Source organism: Rattus norvegicus, chromosome X, assembly GCF_021556685.1.
Source record: "Rattus norvegicus strain SHRSP/BbbUtx chromosome X, alternate assembly SHRSP_T2T, whole genome shotgun sequence".
NCBI lineage: Eukaryota > Metazoa > Chordata > Mammalia > Rodentia > Muridae > Rattus > Rattus norvegicus.
Genome location: NC_141554.1, coordinates 79,965,197 through 79,971,838, shown reverse-complemented (window position 1 = coordinate 79,971,838; position 6,642 = coordinate 79,965,197).

The following is a 6,642-nucleotide window of genomic DNA, read 5'->3' as shown; positions in this document are numbered from 1 at the left end:
TTTTTTGAGGACTTTTAGTTGGAAATTGATTTTATTTGATATTAGAATGGCTACTCCAGCTTGCTTCTTCTGACCATTTGCTTGGAAAGTTGTTTTCCAGCCTTTCACTCTGAGGTAGTGTCTGTCTTTGTCTCTGAGGTGTTTTTCCTGTAGGCAGCAGAATGCAGGGTCCTCGTTGCGTATCCAGTTTGTTAATCTATGTCTTTTTATTGGGGAGTTGAGGCCATTGATATTGAGAGATATTAAGGAATAGTGATTATTGTTTCCCTTTATATTCATATTTGGATGTGAGGTTATATTTGTGTGCTTTCATTCTCTTTGTTTTGTTGCCAAGATGATTAGTTTCTTACTTCTTCTAGGGTATAGCTTGCCTCCTTATGTTGGGCTTTACCATTTATTATCCTTTGTAGTGCTGGATTTGTAGAAAGATATTGTGTAAATTTGGTTTTGTCATGGAATATCTTGGTTTCTCCATCAATGTTAATTGAGGGTTTTGCTGGATACAGTAACCTGGGCTGGCATTTGTGTTCTCTGAGGGTCTGTATGACATCAGTCCAGGATCTTCTGGCCTTCATAGTTTCTGGCGAGAAGTCTGGTGTGATTCTGATAGGTCTCCCTTTATGTGTTACTTGACCTTTTTCCCTTACTGCTTTTAATATTCTTTCTTTATTTTGTGTGTTTGGTGTTTTGACAATTATGTGACAGGAGGTGTTTCTTTTCTGGTCCAATCTATTTGGAGTTTTGTAGGCTTCTTGTATGCCTATGGGTATCTCTTTTTTTTAGGTTAGGGAAGTTTTCTTCTATGATTTTGTTGAAGATATTTACTGGTCCTTTGAGCTGGGAGTCTTCACTCTCTTCTATACCTATTATCCTTAGGTTTGATCTTCTCATTGAGTCCTTGATTTCCTGTATGTTTTGGACCAGTAGCTTTTTCCACTTTACATTATCTTTGACAGTTGAGTCAATGATTTCTATGGAATCTTCTGCTCCTGAGATTCTCTCTTCCATCTCTTGTATTCTGTTGGTGAAGCTTGTATCTACAGCTCCTTGTCTCTTCTTTTGGTTTTCTATATCCAGGGTTGTTTCCATGTGTTCTTTCTTGATTGCTTCTATTTCCATTTTTAATTCCTTCAACTGTTTGATTGTGTTTTCCTGGAATTCTTTCAGGGATTTTTGCAATTCCTCTCTGTAGGCTTCTACTTGTTTATTAATGTTTTCCTGTGTTTCCCTAAGTGTGTTCATGTCTTTCTTGAAGTCCTCCAGCATCATGATCAAATATGATTTTGAAACTAGATCTTGCTTTTCTGGTGTGTTTGGATATTCCATGTTTGTTTTGGTGGGAGAATGGTCTCCGATGATGGCATGTAGTCTTGGTTTCTGTTGCTTGGCTTCCTGCGCTTGCCTCTCGCCATCAGATTATCTCTAGTGTTACTTTGTTCTGCTATTTCTGACAGTGGCTAGACTGTCCTATAAGCCTGTGTGTCAGGAGTGCTGTAGACCTGTTTTCCTCTCTTTCAGTCAGTTATGGGGACAGAGTGTTCTGCTTTCGGGCGTGTAGTTTTTCCTCTCTACAGGTCTTCAGCTGTTCCTGTGGGCCTGTGTCTTGAGTTCACCAGGCAGCTTTCTTGCAGCAGAAAATTTGGTCTTACCTGTGGTCCCGAGGCTGAAGTTCGCTCGTGGGGTGCTGCCCAGGGGCTCTCTGCAGCGGCAGCAACCAGGAAGACCTGTGCCGCCCCTTCCGGGAGCTTCAGTGCACCAGGGTTCCAGATGGTCTTTGGCTTTTTCCTCTGGCGTCGGAGATGTGTGTACAGGGAGCAGTCTCTTCTGGTTTCCCAGGCTTGTCTGCCTCTCTGAAGGTTTAGCTCTCCCTCCCACGGGATTTGGGTGCAGAGAGCTGTTTATCCGGTCTGTTTCTTTCAGGTTCCGGAGGTGTCTCAGGCAGGTGTCCTGCCGCTCCTGGGCCCTCCCCCACGGGAGCCCAGAGGCCTTATACATTTTCCTCTTGGGCCAGGGATGTGGGCAGGGGTGGGCAGTGTTGGTGGTCTCTTCCGCTCTGCAGCCTCAGGAGTGCCCACCTGACCAGGTGGTTGGGTCTCTCTCTCACCGGGTCTGGGAGCAGAGAGCTGCTGCGGGCCGGGATCCGCGGGTGTGGGACTTCTGGTAAACACAGAACGTGCCCGGTCCTAGAGAAATTCTGCTTCCGTGTGTCCCAAGCTCACCAGGCAGCTTTCTTGCAGCAGAAAATTTGGTCTTACCTGTGGTCCCGAGGCTCAGGTTCGCTCGTGGGGTGCTGCCCAGGGGCTCTCTGCAGCGGCAGCAACCAGGAAGACCTGTGCCGCCCCTTCCGGGAGCTTCAGTGCACCAGGGTTCCAGATGGTCTTTGGCTTTTTCCTCTGGCGTCGGAGATGTGTGTGCAGGGAGCAGTCTCTTCTGGTTTCCCAGGCTTGTCTGCCTCTCTGAAGGTTTAGCTCTCCCTCCCACGGGATTTGGGTGCAGAGAGCATAGTTACACATTTTTAATGACAGAAAACAGAGGCACTCCAACAAAGAAACTAATTAGATGTTGTCCTGGCAGTCTAACAAGTGACATCTGGGATCCAAGCAAGATACATCTATGGTCCCTGACAATAAAGAGTTGAGTTGGGATTTCAACTAGAGTGCCAATGGATAACTTTGTGTGAGCTCAGACCTGGGTTATACAAGTAGTGTCTCATTCAAGAATGTACAGTGTTCCTTCTGTTTCAGGCTCTTTAATAACGTCCTCTCAAATCCATGTCTTCTCTGATTGTCACTGTTTAAGAAAGTTTAAAGATTTGAGTGCCACTGAGGGACAATCCCTGACTCGCTGAGAACTTGTTGGGCTTGTGGACTAGACTCCTCTTCTTCCAGTATTTGAGAGGCTTTGTTTCTATGATAACCTGATTTCAGTAACATTCTATAATAGTAATTTTCTTTTATTCAATTTATTAGCATTTGTTCTTTGCACAAAATGATGGTTTCTTTATTACACTCTCATGTGGGATTATCATGCACTTGGAACTTTGATCTTACTCACTCCTCCAGTTACTATTTCATGCTGCTCTCATTCAGTTGGTCCTCTTCTTCCTAACAGCATCTCATTTTCTTTCAAGTTTTATTTTCTTTCTGAGTTTTGTATATTTGAAAAGGCATGGGATATTAGCCTGTGTCTCATTCTCACAGTTCACTTTTCCCAGCTTCTTACTTAGGATTATGGTATCCCTACTTTGTCATGGGGAAACATAAGGTACAAGTGAGGCTAATTTTCCACCATGGTTTCTTATTCAAGTGTAGGTGAGGATTTAATTTAGAGACTATGGAGAAGTTAGGATTATAATTAAAGATGGAGCAAAGACTCACTGGAGTTTACAAGAAAATCTGTCTCTGTCTCTCTGTCTCTCTCTCTCTCTCTGTCTGTTTCTCTATCTCTCTGTCTATCTTCCTCTCTGTCTCTGTCTCTGTCTCTCTCTCTCTCTTTCTCTCTCTCTCTCTCCCCTTTCTCTGTGTGTGTTTGTATATGTGTCAGAGTGTATGATATGACAATTTCCCTTTCAGAATTTCCTTACTATTGATTGAAAGGAAATGCAATACCTGCAAGAGAACACTAGATTTGGAGCCAGGAAAATGTGTTTTAATAGCATCCAGCTTTACTTCTTCACAGCTGTGAAATCTCAAGGAAGTCACCTAATCTCTCCAAGCCTTACTCGATCATTCGTCAAATGAAGACAGTTACATCCCTTCCACCAAGAGAGTTGGCAATATCAAATAAGACCTCCCAAAAAGTGAGCATTCTTTGTAACTTATACACTTCAATCTAAATATATGATTTTTTTAAAAAAATTAGAGCAGAGTAAAACATATCACATAGTTTTCAGGTGAAAATGAAGAAATTGTCTTAAAGAGTCTTAACTTTGGTGCATTGGTGCCAAGTAGGATGTATTGAGACATTTCATACTTTCTGATAAACATATTCCCACACTTTATCATAACTGCTCCTCTAAGCTTTTTGAGAAAAATTATCTACCGCTTGAAACAGCTGGAAAGAGCAGAATAGTTTCCATTCTATATAGAATGGCCTCTATCTGACCTTGAATACCTACAAGTGTCCAATCCTGAGGGTAATGTGCTCAATACTTGTTGATCATTATTTTTATCTAAGAATGCATTACCACAAGTCAAAGAAGTAAAGAAATCTCAAATGACAAGGCTTTTTCCAGTCTACCACAAGGTTCCAACATCTGGTGAGCCATTTGTCACTGCAGCAGCAAGTATATCAGCAAGAAATTTGATAAATAAGTTTGGGAATGTCACATAGCTATGTCCAGTCATAATTTAATTATCAGCATCAGCCATTTACCATTCTATGTAAGACATCTGACTAATAGAAAACATTTGTTCATAATAATTCAGTCTCTCTTTAGAAGTGATTTTCTCAATTATTAATTATATGAGTGCATGTTTTATAGGAAGTTTTAAATGAGGACGGAACTCAGAATTGGATATCCTGCAAAAAGAAAGCTGGGAAGATGTTACCACTCAAAACTATCTCAACCCCAATCACAGAGAAACACACATGGTATGCACTCATTGATAAGTGGCTATTAGCCCAAATGCTTGAATTACCCTAGATGCCTAGAACAAATGAAACTCAAGACGGATGATCAAAATGTGAATGCTTCACTTCTTCTTTAAAAGGGGAACAAGAATACCCTTGGCAGGGAATAGAGAGGCAAAGATTAAAACAGAGACTGAAGGAACACCCATTCAGAGCCTGCCCCACATGTGGCCCATACATATACAGCCACCCAATTAGACAAGATGGATGAAGCAAAGAAGTGCAAGCCGACAGGAACCGCATGTAGATCTCTCCTGAGAGACACAGCAAGAATACAACAAATACAGAGGCGAATGCCAGCTGCAAACCACTGAACTGAGAACAGGACCCCCATTGAAGGAATCAGAAAAAGAACTGGAAGAGCTTGAAGGGGCTCGAGACCCCATATGAACAACAATGCCAAGCAACCAGAGCTTCCAGGGACTAAGCCACTACCCAAAGACTATACATGGACTGACCCTGGACTCTGACCTCATAGGTAGCATTGAATATCCTAATATGATCATCAGTGTAAGGGGAAGCCCTGGGTCCTGCTAAGACTGAACGTGATTGTTGAGGGGAGGGCAGCAATGGGGGGAGGATTGGGCGGGGAACACCCATAAAGAAGGGGGGGAGGTATTAGGGGGATGTTGGCCCATAAACCGGAAAAGGGAATAACACTCGAAATGTAAATAAGAAATACTCAAGTTAATAAAAAAATAAAATAAAATAAAAAATTTAAAAAAAAACTATCTCAACCCAAAACTATGAACAGAACTGCAGAATATCCATCTATAAGCATTTGCTGAGTCATTTCATTCCAGGCAAGCGATCCATTTCTTGTGATTCTTCTTCAAATACCTTTCTATCTTTATCATCATTCGAAAGCAGATAATTCTGCTTCTTTAAGACTTCTCCTTGTAAATACTGTTGCTACTATGAATACAAGAGTTACATAGAGGGCCTGGAGAGGTGCCTCAGTGGTTGAGAGCAAGATGACTTGGGTTCAATTCCCAGCACACACATGGCAGCTCACAACTGTCTGTAATTCCTGTTCCAGGGGATCTGACACCCTTACACAGACATACAGGCAGTGAAAGCACCAATGTGCACAAAATAAAAATAAATGGATCTTTTGAAAAAGAATACATCCCTTATTATTTCCCAACACCATGGAATATATTTTCAGCCTGGTCGCAGTATGAAAATGAGGAGCAAGGGGAATATTTTCTTATTACATGTTACTAACTAAAAACAGGAAAATTAAATAAATTATTCAGGGTTCAGCACATAAGTCTAAGTCATCTTTACTAACAATGTTTTTAAAGAAGAAAAAGTAGGAGTTCAAGTACTTTGTTTTAATAAGCTTGGAAAATTAAATAACTATCTTAAATTTAAAAAATTGTAATATACTTTGCCTTTAAGCGAAAGTTAGAAATTGGAGGATAAACACCTGGTTTTGGTGGTGAAGAAATGATTAAAAACCCTTATAAAGGAAATAAAGTATATAGCCAAGCACCCACCTTTCCCGCTGTAAAATTTGTCTTGATATCTTTAAATGCTATGCCTCATCAGAAATTTTCTGTATTCCAACCATGACCCCTCATCTGGGTTCTATGAAATTCCTTCCCCCAATCCCTACAAGTTGTGTGCTTCCCTGTTCTCTCAATTTGGACTGTCTTTCAAGCCTTTGAAAGACACCTACTCTGCCTGCAAAAGCCTCTTTGATTTAGGCAGGTAGTTATGCCATGGTTGTTTATTTTTTTCCAACTCCCTGGTATTTTTGATCTCTAGCCACATGTATCATGGGTTTTTAGATAGTTTCCAGGCACTCTCTGAGTTATTGACTTTAAAAATTCTACCTCCCAGGTATTTTTTCCTACCCAATGTCTGCATTTTGTCAATGTTCATTTCAAATTTAGAAAAACAACCTAATGTATTTCTTTACTTTTTCATATCCATAATGATGTTAAATTTTCTAGAATCTCAGAGTTGGAAGGAACTAAGATGTTCAACTCTCTTTTTTTTTGT